At 36.9% G+C, this 18,763-nt stretch overlaps 1 protein-coding gene across 2 annotated transcripts in view; it reads left to right on the top strand.

Annotated features, from left to right (window-relative positions):
• Positions 1–18,392, top strand: part of micall2a (mical-like 2a) — a 33,783-nt gene extending 15,391 nt beyond the window's left edge. Inside the window, exons 19-20 of one of the 2 annotated variants that reach the window (XR_006923720.1) lie at positions 192–297; positions 18,097–18,392. The gene's annotated coding sequence lies outside the window, so the exon portion shown is untranslated. Of the gene's footprint in view, positions 1–191; positions 587–18,096 lie in introns of those variants that run through there. The other variant, XM_046834272.1, reaches the window with a different exon arrangement.
• The last annotated feature ends 371 nt before the right edge of the window (positions 18,393–18,763 follow it).

The raw sequence follows: 18,763 nt of genomic DNA, 5'->3' as shown, positions 1-18,763 counted from the left end.
GTGATTAAGCAAAGTTTTGCAAATATTTTAAGCTTTGTGATTTGCTTGCAAACTGTAAATATGTTTTTGTTGTTTTTTTCATTTTTGTTTTTTTAACTATTGGTAAAAAAAAAAAACAGGACACATTTGTTTCTTTTAGTTATTGCTGTTTTATGTAATTTCTCATACTAAAAACAAACTTTCACTTCTAGATTTGTGCTGTGAGATGATGAGGTGCTGACGGTCCTCAAGGAGGGTCTCTGAACTAATGTAGTAGTCTGTGGAGCTTTGGATATAGACATTGTGTTCTCTGTAGAAGTAAGTGTGTGTGTGTGTGTGTGTGTGTGTGTGTGTGTGTGTGTGTGTGTGTATGTGTCTTGTGTGTGCATGCACATGGTTCCAGTAGGAAAGTTGTCTGTATTCCCATAGAGTCTTCTTGGGGGATGTGTGGAACTGGCACTGCTTTATTTTCCAAATGAAATATCTCACAATTTTGGACATCAAAGTATGCGCTTAAAAGTTCCTCGAATCTTATCCAAAAAATTTTTTTCTTCTCTACATGTTTAAAAAATACTTTACATATTCAAAGGCATGTAACTTTTTACTGTATTTTCTTCCATGATCATAACTTATCAATTGTGTTCAATTGTGCTTTATTCAGATTATTTATTATCTTTCTATCATTTTTCATTGGATTTTTTTTTTTTTTAAATATGGATAGCCATTTCTAATAAATTCCCTTTACCTAAAAATGTGTGTGCTGTGAAAGAGTCACATGAATACCACCGACTAAATTAGTGATCTATTCTATACATCCCTGAGGATCATCTCCCTTCCTCCTAATTTAGAATTAAAATTAAGAAGTGTGTTAGGCCATGCTGCTTTACCACTGGTCACATTAACAACAAAAAAAAAAGAGGAAAAAAAAGCAGATTCACATAGCCGTAGTTTATTATGAGTTATGGTGAAATGCATTACGATAATTTACTCGCATTTAATATTGCTCCTGCTACTTATCAGACACCCAGCCCCAATTTTTAAGACGCATGAAATTGTGCTCATGAACTTGGAACATGGTCTTTCTAGTTCAGAGGAGCCGGGATATGATGTTGGGGTGCAGAACACCAGGCGCTGATGCAGGTGACAGTCGAGACTGAATACGTGCAATATTAGAGTTAATTAAAGCTTTGCGCCCCATCTCCCCGCAAACGCTCATGCTTCTGCAATTAAGAATCAAAGGCGGGGGCTTAGTGTCACAGGGTGTCTAATACATGGCTTTAACAGGAAGGGGACCTGATTTGCCCGGCTCCTAGCGACAAGCATTAACAACAGGCTCAAATTAGAGGGGCATTAATATTCATAAGTAAAACAATTCAAATGACTGGCGAAATGAAAATCCTCTGAGGTGAGCTCTCGCAACTCGCTCCGCCTGTGCCCATCAAATGATGTCATTAGGGCTCGAGTGCTTAATGTATACAGGGAAGCTGATAACGGGGATGACCACTAATGAAGGAATTAAGCACTATAGAGGGTTTGAGTCACTTGGAGAGCACGGCGTGCCATTTGGAAATTCGTGCGCTCACTTAAAATGTGCTGGCCCGCAGATTTCTGTGTATAAGGTGTAAGTGCAATCGAAAGAAAAGCACTGCTGCTCATCAACAGGGCAAGCGACCACATGTAATTAATTTAGAATCGCGGATTGACCTGCACTTATATTACGGGTACCATTAAGGATTTGACAAAGCTGGTCTTTAATCGTGCCGGTTGTGAATCGGTTTGGATCTTTCCTAGGTGTTACAGTGCTTTTTAATTGCTGTGCTGCTTCGGATTCGTGACATTGTAGTTATTTGAAATGTACTGGGACGGTCTATCCCTGCCCACACAGTTTAAAGCGGGCCCACATGCCATGTGGCGTTCTGTTTGTCTTTGTGTGTGTGTGTGTGTGTGTGTGTGTGTGTGTGTGGCACACGGAGAGTGCCAGTGTCTCTGCCACTAGCCTGTAATTATGATCCTTGAGGTAATTTTATCAGGCTCATTAGCTCTGATGAGTAAACGAGAAGCGTGCCTCTAATTTATCGGCCATCCATACTGGAGACTGGGCCCTCATCAGCTCGATCATAATATTTGTACAGAAAGGCTGACATATTCTCTGCATCGTAAGCGTTTCAGAGCCAGCATGGGCAGGAGGGAAAGACTTTGTTGCTTTAATCATTAATTGCATTCCAAATGATAGACTGGCAGAAGGCTGGTTCTGATAATTAGGCATGACTACAGTTACTAGACATGCTGTTTGATCTGTGTCTTAATGCTCGATGGCAGCTGAAAATGCAAATCCACTTTCCCTTGCTCTTCAGACGATTACATTTTGGACACCAAGGTTCTTTTGGAGTATGTGTGCGATTCTTATGTTGTAACATCCATTGTTTTTTTGTTTCTTTTCCTTTTCATCCTTTCTCACTTTCATAAAGATTCGATTTTGGCTTTGTGTCCATAAGTGTGGTTAAAGAGAGGATAATGTGCTCATTTCAGTACAAAAAAATTGCATTGAGGGGGAAAAATATGCACATGGCTAGTGGGGATGTAATGGATAAAGTGGCACGGCTTGGGAGTCTTGACAAGTGCTGCTTTTCATCCATCTCAAATGAATAATTTTCCCTTCCCTTAAACATCCGTAATCCAGCCATGTTATCAGCGCCAGCGCAGGAATCGGCTCTGTTCGGCTCCGGCTCATCCATGCAGCAACTTTTTTCTCTTCTTCACTTTAGCCGTCTGCCAGTGCGGGCAGCTCCCCACACTGCTACGCCAGAGCTCACTATAATTCGGCCCCCTGGTTTTTGTGGATCTGTGTGACGGACCCACAACAGCAGGGATACAGGAAGACGAGCTTCCCGGATGCCAGCGTGTCTTTTTCACCAACCGTCTGGGTTGACTTACTTCACACTGGCACCAACATCACTCTGGAGACAAAATTCTCTCTCCACTGAATAGAAGTGTAATTTTATCTCCCTTGTACTATTAGATGTTTGACAAATGGAGTTCCTGCTGTCCAATTATTTTTTTTCTTTGATAAGTGGGTTTAATTTTTTTTTCTTTAACAGAAGAACGAATAAAACGATATGAGATAAATATGATGTAGAAATATTTTACATTTACTGACATAAAACAACATTTACAGATACTATGCATAATTGACAATATTCAGTTTAAATATTTTCATATATTTGGCATAAATCTGGTGAGTTGACCATAAAGTTATTTGATTAGATTTTTTTTCAGGATTTAACACAACGTTTAATTTGATGCTTTACTGATAAACAATCAAAGGAGTAATTGCTACTGGCACTCCATCGTGAGCTGTGATGTATAATTCTGTGTGTGTAATGTCAGGGCAATGTGCTCCAGACTGTTCAACACTCGCCCCAACATCCTGCGCTATATATTTGTGATAAGTATATTAACCTCATCGTTTGCAGGTAGCTCTCGGATGCTCGAATGTCCTGTCTTTAAGACCTACAAGGCAGGTTTTTTTTTTTTTGATTTGGCATTTAGTGACATTCTAAGCCTTTTAGACAGAACCCACACTGGGATTTCACGTTCGCTCTGAAGCAAAAATAATTTTGCCCTCTACAGAAAAAAAAAATGTTGGGAATGATGATGGTGAGTGTGTTCAGTAAAGCAATCTCCAGATAGATTCTTTTGTGTGTGTATATATATATATATATATATATATATATATATATATATATATATATATATATATATAATTCTATAAATTGTTTCAGTCAGTCTCATTGCATAAAATTCAGATAAAAAAAAAAAATGAAAAAACAATACTGTGTTTATACTGGTGAAAAGTCTTTTATGAAACTAAAAGGATTTTTTCCCACCCTAAATTCAAGTCTAAGAATCAATTTGGTACTCAAAAAAGTAATAGATGTGTGTATGTTCAGTGTGAACATCAGGCTGTTAGGAATAGCACTCTGACTTTACCAGTGCAAAATATGTACTTGTAGTCAATAATCACATGACTGTTCAGTGGGAAATTGGTTGATTGGCTGATTTGGTAATAAAAGACACACAGGAGGCCTTGGCAGGTCCTTTAAGTGTTTTGCGTGGAATTGTGTGTGTGTGTGTGTGTGTGTGTGTGTGTGTGTGTGTGTGTGTGTGTGTGTGTGTGTGTGTGTGTGTATGTTTGATGGCCACTGTGCAGCACAGACTGTGCACTCTTCTTTTTGTAAGCTGGCAGCTTTGATACTCTTCCTCTCTTATCTCAATCCTGGCAAGGTTAATGAAGTGCTAGCACTCTTGCAGGAAGTAAAAATGGGCTGACTAGCCGAGACCGGAGGAAGCTCGAAGATGAAACGCACAACTCGGAGGAGCTCTAAGTGGCAATTTTAGTGAATTACTGAGACAATGAGACGAGGGGTGGCATCCTCTTAGACACAACGGCAGTAGGTATCAGGGACAGTCGATTGGATCTCTTTTAACTTGGCTCATGTGGAATTGCATTAACATTTCAGCCCTGCTTGTAATATGATCTGTCACACCTCTGAGTCAGCCAGAACTGCTATACCGGAGCGTTTCCTTTTTTTTTTTCCTTTTTTTTTTTTTTTTTATAATGTTGTTCCTTGGAGTTTGTTGTGTTTGTTCCAGGTGTATAGACACAATCAGTTTAAATTTTGGATGTGGCTGTAAAATCATATTCACAGCATGATATCAACAGAACTAAATATTATTAATGGTTTTGGTAGTACATGCTTACAACTTTGGAATTTTCAAGAAAAATTGCTTTAGAGTTGCAGAGGAAATGTGTTGGGTCACCTCACGCTGACCCAAAGTGCTTTACAAATCACACAAAACTAACAGTATAAGATTTATATTTAAATATATATTATAAATAATAACAAAAATATTAATAATACATCATCACTTTTTTGTTTTAAACCTATTTCAAAGCAAGAGTATAAAAATACATCTTTCTCCGGACGTGTGGTTTAAGATTTTTTAAATAATTTAAAGTCTCACATCTTCTATGTAGATATTTTTACAAAACTAGAATTTATTTTAATATATATAATTAAATACATGCATATTTTTGTATTGTTTTTTCTTGTATTTTATCCAGTGTTCTGGACCATAATATAGTATTTTTTATATAGTTTAGTTTTCCTTCCTAGTTTAAATTTGTTTCATGTGCTAAACACTGAAAATCAAGTCTTCTAATCCTAACACACATTTTTAGTAATTGTTATTTTCAGGGAGCACAGAAATCAGAATAAAGCACTAGGGTTTTTTTTTAGTTCTGTCCTGCGTACCAAAACGCTTCTGTTTATTTTATGGTAATGAATTGTTTAAAAAAAAAATCAATAAAAAAAGGTGGTCAAATACTGTAAGACTTGAAGCTTGACTCCTGACTGCTGCTTAAATAACAAAGGAAAATGGCTCATAATGCCAGATTATTAGGAGAAAATAAAACCCTAATGCTTTGTTACTCATGCTCTGCTTCTCTTTCTCTTTCTCTCTTTCTCTCTCTCTCTCTCTCTCTCTCTCTCTCTCTCTCTCTCTCTCTGTTTTTTTTTAAAGTTACAATATTCTAATGTCCTTTTGAATCCATATGCGCTAATAGGTAAACATGACTGTGTGCAAGAAATGAATCTGGAAGGTCTACTTCCCAATGAATTAGCATATAAATGACTTCATCTTATACAAATAGCGCCCTACTGCCCACAACTCCCAGCGCTAAGCAAAGGATTGTGTGTGTAAAATATGTCAGGAGGAAAATGTAAATTAATCTGTCCAACTCATCGCTCAGTCTAATGAGAAAATGGTTTTACCTTTAACCCTACTTTTCTATTTCCAGCAGCTCCCCGAAATCACTTTCGCAGATATGCAGCATAATTGTTTCAGCCAAGTACAGGGCACTTTTTTACTAGAAGCAAAAGCATTTTGGAGCTCTCGAAGGTTCATTCATGAAATCAAAGCAAAAATAAAAAAACAATAAACAAAAATCAATCAATGAATCTTTATCTATACTTCAGTACATTTTTGAATCTTTATCTCCATATGGCAGACATTAAACAGTTAATTAAACCTACTGATAAACAACAACATTCTGGTACAAAATCTAGATTTGATCTCCTTTACAAAAACATAAAATTTGCAGTTTATTTAATAATTTGTTTGCCTTTAATTATCTTACTCAGGATTTTAAATTGTTTATTCAAAAGTTAAATAAGGTTTCTGAGTTCTGGATTCTAGGCTTAGGCTATATAAGGCCTTTTTCACTACATCTGACACTGTAACGCTTTATATTTCCAAGGCATTGCTTCAATTTGCACCCAAGTGATCAAAAGCTTTGGGTCAATCCCAAGCATCCTTAACACATCCCAAAGGTAATAACTGTGTAGAGGCTGATTATGAAGTTTCTTTTTGTATTAGTAATTCATAAAAAACAAATCAGCATTTTTTAAAAATATTTTCAGTACTGTGCAAAAAGTCAGAGCCCACACTTTTGTTTTGAAGCTTAATTGATTATTTATTTGAACTGTAATTATTTAGAGGTAAGCACTAATGATGAAAAGTGAAAGATTTTCTGGCACTAAAATTTACACAGGTCCATATTAAAATTCAGTTATTCAAATGTAATATGTAATAAATGTATATATATATATATATATATATATATATATATATATATATATATATATATATATATATATATATATTTATTTATTTATTTATTTATTTATTTATTTACAATTGTGCTTTTGACAACTAAGTGACTTACTACACTTCAAGTTACTAGAATGGGCATTATTATTATTATTATTATTATTATTATTATTATTATTATCATTATTATTATTATTTTGATCATTATTTCACATTAAACTTAATCGTAATAGTCTATTTTATAGTCTATGTTCAGACACATTGGCAGTTTAATTTACTATTTTACCTCATGATTGTAATTAAACAAATAGAATTTTTCCCCGATTGGAAATCTGAGCTATTTGTTACATAGCTGGTGGTAATATGGTAGAAGAAGCTTATCGAATTTGGTTAGCTAATCAAGCAATTAGCTTATTTCGGCTCAGTGCTGCCACTGAACTAATCTGGGGCATTGTGTGTTCACTGATATGCTAAGACAGAGGCAGGGCTCTAATGCCACAGCATGTCTCTCATTGGCCTCTTTAGGGAAAAAAAGACAATATATTTTTTCTCAATTTGGCTATTATAAGCGTTGCACAAACCTTTTACTCAGCCGATGCTTGCGCCTGTTCATGCAAACTCTACAATTTTTAAAATATTAGGACATTTGCTTGGTGTTATTGGGGTGGCTGTATTTTGGCAGTGTTAACGCCCAGGATTGGAACAGAAGGGACGGGACGCAATTTCGAGCATCCAGAGAGACAACGCTTGGCTTGCTAAGGTTAAACACAAAAAAAGTAAAACTAATGATAGGCTAATTGCAGTCCGATCCCTCTAAATGTTTCTCAACCTGCTGCAATAACAGTGAAGCAAAATGTTTGATTTCCTTTCAAGTGTCATAGAACCTTTCCCCTTTTGTGCTGTTTCTGTACTTGGAAGTTAAATTTAATTACACAAATTTTAATTGACTAATAAATGTGCTGATTTTAGAACATTTTATGACTATCATAACACTGATGAGGCCTTGGGGGTTCAAATGAATAAACAAACAGTCTCGATTTGGGTTGAAGTTCCTGAATCATGCAGACCGCAATGCAAAGAAATATGTATATTGGTCTGTACAGGTCTTTACTTTTCAGCATGGCAAGTTAGAATGTTCCTGTAGAAGGTGTAATGACTGTAACGGTCTGTCATGTCTGCCAATTACTCCACATCCTGCATCCTGGTCTATCTGAAGATTTTTCTTGCTATAGGCTGCTAGGAGAATTAAGCTGCATTTTCAAAACACATATTTGGAAATTTTTAAGGATTTCTACAGTATTTGTGTGCCAGCTTGTCCCTCCTCCTCCTCCTCCTCCTCCTCCTCTTAGTGTGGCCTGAGGGAGAAAACTCACTGTTGGTGTAAATTCTCCAATACAATCTCATTCAGCAAAAAAATTAGTTTCTAGAGGCAAATGGCAACATCCCACTTGTGATCCCCAGAGGTTCTGTTTAAAAGTATGCTAACCTGCAAAACCGTTCCATAAACCCACATAAAAAACTGTAGGCTGCTGCAGGAGTTTAAAAGGATGAGTTTTTTTATGTGAGAATTGATTGCATGATTGTACACCTTTCTTTTTGTGTTGGTGTTTGTGGTCAATAATTTCACAGCACGCATTCACTTTGGCTCATAAATACACACTTAAAAAAATAAAGGTGGGAGAAAAAAGTACTTTATACTGATGTTATTGCTAAACCATTTTTTTGGGTGACAAACCAATAAACGTGGTAACTCTCTGTGGAAGGAGCTTTAGTAAAAATGATTAGTTCCTTGTGGAAAAACGTAGTTCATGGATGAATCATGGACTTAAATCTTTCTGTAGGGCAGGGCTTTGGAAACTTTTTCCTAACACTTTTTAAGTAAATTCCTTCAACGTAGGGTTTTTTTTAATGAACATAATCCAACTCTTTGAATATTTATTATATTATTTAGAAAAATAAATTTGTGTGCAGTAATATTTAGGCTATTAATTAGAGTTGTGTCATACCTGAGCATTACATGGACATCCTTTGAATATTTATGGGCTTTGTTTTGAGTAAATAAAGTTTAGATTAAAGCCATATACATTTCTGAATAACTCGCTGAATTAATAGATAATAATAAATACTCATTAAATACATAAATAAATAGATCTAATGGAAATATATAGAGAGCAAATATGTTGTTTTAAATACAATACAATAAAATCTGCAGGAAAAATAAAATAAGAAAGTGCATCATTTTAGACGTTATACGTACGCATATAAAACTAAGCATATGTTGCTTTACTCTCATTGGTCTGTGACTTTTTAGACCCCCTGTATAATTTAATCATCTCCCTCTCACTGGCTATTCTTAACAGATCTCTCAAGGGTTTCCAAGCCCAACTTTGGGAACCAGTGCTCTAGAAAACCTATATATATTTTGAGGTGTGTCAGAATTGTGCTTAGATCAGAAAGGAAAAATTGTAAAGCCAAGTGTGGCCGTATTCATGTGCACAGGTCATTATAATCTGCCATACCGTAGCAATGGCGCTAATTGCAAAACACTTTAAACTCATAATTTAGGAGGATTATATTTGTCAGATCAGATTATACACTGTATATCACATGACTTGTCTGTCAGAGGTCCTCTTACTGGTCACATCCTGAACCCTAAACGCTCTTGGCTCTATTAAGCTTTAGTCCACCCCGACTCACAACATGACGCTTGTCTTCATGAAAAGAACAAACCTAGACATCCAGTTGCTAAAGCAAACACAGCCCGCCTCCTGTATATTACGCCCTCCTCCTCCTTGCTAATCCCCCTACCCCCTTTCAGCGATTTAGATAGAATAATTCTTGCTTTGAGTCTAAGGCATTTTGCTTGAACTGACCACAGCCCCAGAGGTGAAGCAGGACGCCACGGGTTCCTGTGGCAAAAAGCGAATGCATAATGTGGACCATCGCTCTGAGGTGGCATTTCTCACACGCTGCGTAATAATCTTCTTTTTGAATATGAGAGGGAGAGTGAGAGGGGGCCGAGGGAGACTCAGCCACGCAAGTATGGTAATGCGTTCAATATGATCCACTTATTGCCCAATGCAGAACCAAATCCAACATGGCTGCTGCGCACTTGCCTCGAAAGCACTGATTTGACATGGGCATCCCGCGGCTGAGTAGATTGCACTTAAACACACGTCACGGAAAACGCTTTTGGCTACACGGGAAAATGAGCATGCAGCGTTTTTGCAGTCGGAGGAATGGTTTTTACTAGACATGCCACATGCCAGCTAGTCACTGTCCCGAGGCTACATTTGGTAAACGCACATTATTGTGAGTTCAAATGAACAGGAATTGGGTTTGATGGTTAGCATGGATTAAATAATTCTTTAGTCATTAGAGGAAACTAACATCACTTTGCAAAGGTGGACTACTCAAATGGTAACACTACTACTATTTATAGACTAACTGCACTGGAGCTTTGTAAGCATGACATGAATAGTTTTATCAAGCTTGCCTTAGAGGAAGTACAGTTTTGCCTTTCGATAAAAAGAGGGAAGAGATTCAAAGTCTGTCATTATCGGTTTACTGAAACTGTAGTAATTGTGTAGAAAAAAGTATAGAGAGATTTTCAATAAAGGTTCCCCTATCATATTAATTTCCTTTCATGATCACTTATTGAATCTATAGAATCTTATAGAATTGAGTGATCTTCACCTGAAGTGCTGGTGGTCCATTTGCATTCAGAACTATTACAGAGTACTATTCCAGTACTGCATTACTTATTTACGAATGCCCTCGAACTAAAGAGCTAACCGAATTTGCATTAATAACACTGTTATGCGGCACTATGTGTGCCTTCGGGGACTTCCTCAAAGTGTCATGAATGTGCTGTTGGTAAACCCAAACTAATCATTTGCAAGATAAAGTAGTATAAGTGACAACACAACACTGTGTATTAGATATGTAATCGAATATGAATACTTTATCCTGATTGAACATGTTATGCATAAAACGGAATATAAATGCACTTACGGAATTGGAGGTGCAATTCTTGTTTTCTTTTTTTTTTTTAAGATTGAGACTAGCAGGAACACATTGAAGTAGCAGGAATGGGAGACCAAAAACACCATGCACAGTGTGAAACTCATAGACAGGGTTGCCAGGTTTTAGCAAGTCTCACCACCAATAAAAAAAAATTCTTTTAGTAATTTAATGTAAAACAAGGTAATAGTCCTGTACTAGTACTTATTTTTGATTAGTCCACATAGGCTGTGCAGCATGCCCCTGCTGCTTTCTGAAAATGGTTGTATAACAGTATTGATATTATGATATGGTTTTGAATATATTGTTAAACATGTGTATTCACTACATTTTTTTTATAGTTCTTAAAGCAAGATTATTATGTTTAAATAATTATTAAAATAAAATATTCCTGGAAAATTAATTTAGGCACCACATTTTGACTTAAGGAGGAATTTTATCCAGCTTTTTTTTATATAAACAGAACCTTAACTTTTATCCCTGTGTTGCTGATCTAGACCATGCTATTTTCTTATATGAATCCAAGCACAGATATAAATATTTGGAACCTTAAAAAAAATACAGATACAGTTACAGATACTTATAACACATTACACACTGATCCTCTATCAGTCCACTGCAGTACATTTTTAAATGGATGTACATTTTATATTTTAAATCTTAAATGTCAATATATGTATTTCTAAATCTCTATATGTTCTTTAGAAATGAATGTATATAATGCGTAATAAAATCTCTATATTGGTACAGGGGTAAGGTGTTACAGTACAGACAAAAATGATCATTAATACACTATCAATCAAATTTCCACAAATATAAATTTCCACTTTTTTACCACAGTGATATGGATTTCTTCAAATGGAATCTGAACACAAGGACAGATATGATCCTTGTCCTTGTGAATTTTGAACTAAATGCATTAGTGTCATGTAGAATATGTCAGTCTCCTCACACCCGATGAAACAACAATCCTACAGATGATCTTTCTGACATATTTAGGCCAGCGTATCCAGGAGCGTGTGTGATAATGAGACTTTGCCAACTAACCTGTGTGTTGTAGATATGAGATGTTCAATCATCTATTTAATAATCCATCTGCCAATTAATCTAGTCAGCGGTGTTCAGGTCTACAGAAGGTTAATAAGGCTCAGCTGTGGCATGGTTATCCTGGGTAAATGTCACTTAGATGAGGGGCACACTCGGGTCAAGATCTCCCTCCAGATCTAAATTTAATCATACTGCGCGTCCACTGGCCTCCACTTCACCCTAATTAGTGCTGGCCTGAGCAGGAGTGTGATGTGCCACGTGTGGGCCTCACACATACACACATACACAACAAAAAACACCCATTTCTCCCACCCTTGCCATGTGCCTGGCTAACAAACAGGTGCTCAAAGTCAATCCCAAGGCCACTGAGAGTGTTAATGAGTGAAGACGCCTATCAGATGACATTCACGGTTTGACGAATGTTTCGTTTTTTTTTTTTTCTAAATCATCAGCTTCTGTCTATTTGGTCTGTTTTTTTTTCTGCCTTTATTAAACCATTTAATTATTTACAAGCCAGGGCAAAGGTTAATGCCGGGATATTGTTTGTAAAAGCGAGACACACTATTACAGTATTTAGCCGTGTGGAATTGCTGCGGTGCACCGTGGTCAAACCAGATGGACCATATTGCTAAATTATTTAAGTCTGAATATTAATATAAATGAGACAGAAAGTGGGTAATAATTCTCTTGCCCTGCAGAAATGATTAACATAATTCTGATAAATAACCGGATGGCAGAATTGAGGTAAATTTATCTTAATTAATATCTTGAATCTACTTGGAAAAAGGTAAATGGCTCCAGTGGGGCCAAAGATGCGTCTCTGTGTCTCTGTGTTTATCTGTGAGCTGCTCTCAAAGCGTGCCGTGGAGTGGCAGCTCGGAGAAATTAAGCAGCTCTCAGGGTGTGCATTAAGCTCACATGCCTCTTTCCCTTTCTCTCTCTCTCTCTCTCTCTCTCTCTCTCTCTCTCTCTCTCTCTCTCTCTCTCTCTCTCTTATTGTCTTATTTTTGTTGCTTTTAATTTACACTCATACCACACATTTGTACATGAATTCTGCCAGAACTTGTATATGAGTATCTTCACATTAACAATTCTTTTCTGACTATAACAGAAGCTAAATAGTGTTTCAATTATCAAAACAAATTACAAACAAATCAGAAAATAAACACTTTTTTTTAATTATTATTTTGGATTTATGCAGCACTGCAGAATTATGCTTAAGTGCTTAATTACATATTTAAATGGACTCGTTAATTACTTTAGCTTAATAAAAATATCATTATCATGTCTCCCAAGTTATATGCAATAGGGATCTAATATTATAATATTAAATCATGGAGGGACTGGGCTTTGCCAGGAGGCCGGGTTCGATCTATGATAAATCTCTGTTAACTTAGAAGGCGCAGCTTGCATCAAAATTTGACATCGGAGTTAACAAACAATGTGAAATTTCCATATTAATTAGCACCGGGCACTGCGGGCTGCATTTCAATGACTGGTCTTTTTAGCTTTAAGGAGCTACAGTGCCGCCGTGTGGAGCTGAGCACGACGCTAATGGAGAACGTGAACACCAACTGAAAGCTGCATGATAGTCACTTATATTTTCTACTCAAATGCTTCCAAAGTGCTTTAACACTTAACCACTTAGCAGTACTCTGCATTGGTGTCACTATATGTTAGTGTTGTTGTTTCAGATGATTCTTACCAGCTACAGGATATAAAGTCTAACCACCATAACCATAACCACCATATATAATATACTCTGTTTTTCAAGGTTACCTATAAAACATAATAGATGATTTAAGACCAAACATCATAGTGACATCAGGATGAGAGTGAGACACTCATGTCCAGATCGGCTGATTTATAGATGATTTTATGGCTCAGTTTGTGTCTTATCTATATTATGTGTAGAAATATGTATTGGATCAAACATTTCCAACATATGTGCATGTTTCAGATACTTGCTCAAGTTTTAAAATTCGCTAGTTTGTCATATACACAGGAAACATTTGTATCAGTTACATAATACAATTCAGTTCTTATTCTGCAAATTCTCCCAGTGACCTCTGAATTTAGACAGCATATAAGAGAACCCAATTTCAAAATTAGAAATAGTGTGAAAATGCAAGCAAAGAAAGTGTAGTGTACAAGTGCAGTGTAAATCATGTTTCTAGAGCACTCAGAAAACTGTAAATTAACGAGAAAAAAAAAAGAAAATATTTAATTAGATTGTTCTCAATGTCCTAATTCCATGCTAGTTAAGGTTAAGGGTTTTTGTGTTTGCTAATTTTATGCTAAGATTTCTGATGTGAAATCTCCAGTGTACATACAGTATCTACATATGATTTCTTGGCTGAAAAAATGCACTAGATTAATTCCCTACTATCTTCAATTACGGCTCAGAAGGCACGTCAGCCTGATTACACCGCTCCTCATGCATCTGCATGTATTTTAACTTGTTTTACATTTACCAGGAAAAGCTCTACCAAGCTCTAGAAATGGCTTCGAGGCAAAAATCTATAATTAGAATGCTGATCAATTGGTTAGAAGGTAATTTACCTTAAGGGAGGGAAGTCTAATTATTGTCTCTGAAAACCTAATTTAGCATTAAACACTTCAGGTGTCTCTTCTCCTCTTTAAAGGAAGAAAAAAAAGGGAAAAGCTGTCCGAGAGAAGTGGTCCTGCACTGATGTTTCCTTTGTCTTTACTTTTTTTACACTGATCCTTTCATTCTAGCTTTCATTAAAGCACATTTGAGGGAAATGTAACTATTTATGTATGTGATCTCTGCCTCGGAGCTTATTGTGTTGGTTAAACGTTGCTAGCAGGTGAGGCTGTACCCGACAGATGGTGTTTGTGAGTGACGCTTGTTCCCAGTTGATCAGAGCCCTAGGAAGCACAAGGGAGAAGGGTCTCGACAGAGCGATGCACGCTGTCCAACGGCATATGTCGCTCGATGGTCTAGGCTTGCTGAAAGGATGCTGCTCACACCAGCCTCCCTTAGTAGCCCTGTTGAGCACATGGTGTTAATCATAGCCTCCTCCCTCAACCCCACCCTCTAATTCCCACCCACACTCTCTGAACTGGTAAATAACCAAACACACTGAGTGGGCAGAAGGGGCATGCTTGGCCACAGCGATGGTTAAAAAGTAATGTCTACAGCAGGGAAAAAACCCAGAGAGTTTTCGTTTGGCTTGGGTTAAATTCATATGGCCAGAGAATAGGCTATAAACAAAGCTGCACCCGGTTCTGGAATGGACCATTGAAATGCAGAGAGGTGGGGGAAGCCCTGACGTTATACTCTCGCCCGTGTCCAAATGGGAAGCAACAATGTGATAACACAGGAAAAAAATGGCAATTAGGCCATGCTGATCCCAGACAAAGCCAATTCAGATGGCTATGAAACCTCGGGGCTAGGAAGTCTGAGCTGGCACAAAGTCTAAAGCTGGGCAATGTCGCTTCCAGCTGGAGTGGAGAAAGCCCTCCATACAGAACCGCCTCGGCCCATCTTGGCTGCCCCTGCTCCTTTCTGGCCATCAGGGACGTAGCGTGTGTGTGCGTGTGTGTCTGTGTGTTTAATATGTGACATAATATGTGTGGGTTTTCCTTTCCCCTCTGTATATCCCGAAGACAAATACAGTCTGCCTTCATGCTATAACAGCCATTACTTAATTGTGCCGGATTTTCCGAGCAGAGTGTTGCTTTAATTAAGCAGCTAATTGCAATGTAGCTCTTGATTAGCTTTGGGGGATGGGAATGTTCAGGCAGCCTGATATGTTGTGCACACTTCAGAATCATTTACAGAAATTGAAGCTAATTTCGCTCTCTGTGTCTACGGCTGCATTAATTTAATTTGGGCTGCTTTTAGCTCATTAACACATCTAATTAATACGTTGACATCACTATTAAGATGTCTCTTTGAAATTGGCGTCTCCAGATAATCAGGATGGAGAAGGCTGACGGATGGAACGAGATGGCGACTGGAGAGGGAGATGAGACAGAGAGAGAGAGAGAGAGAGAGAGAGAGAGAGAGAGAGAGAGAGAGAGAGAGAGAGAGAGAGAGAGAGAGAGAGAGAGAGAGAGAGAGAGAAGGAGAAGAAGTGCACAGTAGGAGAATAAGGGAGATGGAGAGGACTGTTCTATCCTCATTTGTAAATCACCAGCAGTGTATGATTATGAACTCTAATAGGGCTTTGTGGCAGGCTGGTAAATTGGAAATGAAAGGCAAGTTGATTGTTTTAGATTTGATGGAGGTTGCAGTGTGTGTCTAGGTGTATGTGTGCGCACTGGGGCGGGGGTGGGGTGTCTGTGCTGGTGCGAGGGTTGCTGGTACAGGCCAGATGTGGTACACAGCTGAATCCCATGGTCTACTGCTTCTGTGTTTGGGTTTGTCATTTTAATGAGCAGAATTTAGTGACTACGGAGTATTATCCTTAGGGTGAGGCTGCAATCCAGTTCATCACACTGCCATGACACCCAGTGTTCCAAGCTTTACCCAGTCATGGCCAACAGTCAAATAAATTTTGCCATGTTTTTGTATACAGTTTTCGATTCTTGGATATCGTGGATGTTTGCCAACAAAAAGGCCTTCTCTAACTATTCATTGCTCTTGGAGAGGCCTGGCTTTCACAAATATTATCTATGCTATGATAATAACTGCATAATTAAAACCAGCCCAGGTGTGACATTATAAAATTCTGAAGTCATCATCTCAGAAACATATAAAAAAAAGCAGCTGTCAAAATGGAGTTTGTAATAAGATATGGAGAATCTCCTTGAAATCAATATTGAGATGTTTGTCTATATATATATATATATATATATATATATATATATATATATATATATATATATATATATATATATATACACACACACACACACACACACACACACGTGTGTGTATATATATATACGTGTGTGTGTGTGTGTGTGTGTGTGTGTGTGTGTGTGTGTGTGTGTGTGTGTGTGTGCATGTGTGTATCTATATTTATATACAGTTATATTTATAACGCAAATTCATTTTTAACGGCTCTATTTTTATTAATTCGTGATTAATGCAGAGGGCAATTCTGATTGATTATTTAAAAAAATATATATATCAATAAATAAATATAAAAGGTCAAATTTAAACCTTCAACACAACATTTATTCATGACGTCCTTTTTATACTCAGAGAAAAAAAAACAAAATAAATAAATAAATAAACGCCACCCAATTTATTTTTTTTTTATTACTTAACGTTTGTTTTACTGATGCCCCAAGTCTCGAATGAAGCACCAAAGTCTGTTTGGTGTTTTGATGATGTACGTAATTTAAAACAGCATAATTACTTTAAAACATTTGCTAAAATATTTAGTGTTCATGCTCTATGTTGAGTTTGGTTTCACTAACAATAAACATACATTTGCATAAAGCATCCATATATGTCCATGCCCATGTTGATTCGTGTATTAAAAACTTGAAAAGTATTATTTAAGGTACATTAAAACAGATAGAACATTTTTTTTTATTAATTACGAGATTTGTGATTAATCATCATTAAATATTTTAATTGATTGACAGCCCTTACATACATACATAAATACATATATACATATATATATATATATATATATATATATATATATATATATATATATATATATATATATATATATATATATATATATACTGTATATCAAGAGAATCATGACAATCATGTTTGATTATATATATATAAAATGTGTTACTTTTAAAAATTGATAGAATTCATAACACTTCACTTGTTACTGTGCTATAAACAGTTACAACACCAAAAGGTCTATAAGCACCCCATATATTCATGCTACATCATGCAAAAAGTGGGGAACATATTTATGTTTCGCACAGTCTGGGTGAAATAATGTGCTAACTGAGTGACACTGTGTTCACAATCGACTTTCTTTCCCTTCTGGTCTTCTATCAGGAACTGCAAATCAACAGGGAGGGAGGTGTGGTAAAGCACTGCTTATTTAACAGATAAATCAATGGTCATCTCCTGCACTTTCCCTAAAAGCTTTTTCTTTTTTGTGTTTTTGAAGCATTCTCTTGGATACAGTTCTGTTGTAAAAAAAAAAAAAAACCTTCTGTTTAGCACTTCATTAAAAACTGCCTTGGAATAAGAGTCACAAGGGACACGATCCCAGCGTCATGTGTAAAAGCCATCAACAGCTGCATCAATTAACCCCTCAGGCCCCCTAGGGGCCCATTAGCAGGAGAAACACCCTTTAAAATTGCATATGCTTCCGATTATACTAGAAACGACTTGGGGTGGTAAATGATCTTATTTGCTTTATCAATAAGGTTACATTTGTAAAACAATCCAGTAATACATATGCGTCTTTGTTGCAGCTTTGCTGGTGGATGTGTATGGTGGACTGGATTTCACACGACCTGTCTGTGGCACATCATGAGGTACAAAGGGCAATGTTTTACTGCGGGAAAGCACTAGCGCACACAGATCCACACATAAGTGCAGTGGTTATTGCAGGCCTCTCTGACCTCCCTGCACCCGTATTACCATTAAAAGACATCCTAAAGCTCTGTAAGAAAAAATCACTAAATTCATATAACCTTTATGTAATTTTGATAAATGTTTTTTTTTTTTTGTAAACGTTCGCTGTATAGTTTCAGGTTTTGTATGTCATAAGCTGTGCCCTCAGTCTGATTTAAGAGGTCTTAAACAAAGGACGAATCAAAGAATCCTCACAGGGAAGTAATAGAGACAGTGGGGAGTCCTGTGATCACTAAGATCAAAGCTTCATGTTTGTTATTACCTGCACAGTGAAGTGATCGGCCAGTGTTTCAGCTTGTTATTGAAATAGTAAATACTGTAATGTAGAGAGTCAGCTCTGAGGGGAGTAGAGAATTTACAATTTCTCTGCAGCTCTGCTTCCGTTGGAATAAATGCAGCATAAAACTCTTTCTCTCACACACACACACACACACACACACACACACACACATACACACACAGACACACACACACACACACACACACACACACACACACACACAC

This window comes from Silurus meridionalis, chromosome 22 (genome assembly GCF_014805685.1).
Source record: "Silurus meridionalis isolate SWU-2019-XX chromosome 22, ASM1480568v1, whole genome shotgun sequence".
In the NCBI taxonomy this organism is placed as follows: domain Eukaryota; kingdom Metazoa; phylum Chordata; class Actinopteri; order Siluriformes; family Siluridae; genus Silurus; species Silurus meridionalis.
Note: the sequence above shows the minus strand (reverse complement) of the source record. Positions and strands in the feature narration are given on the sequence as shown.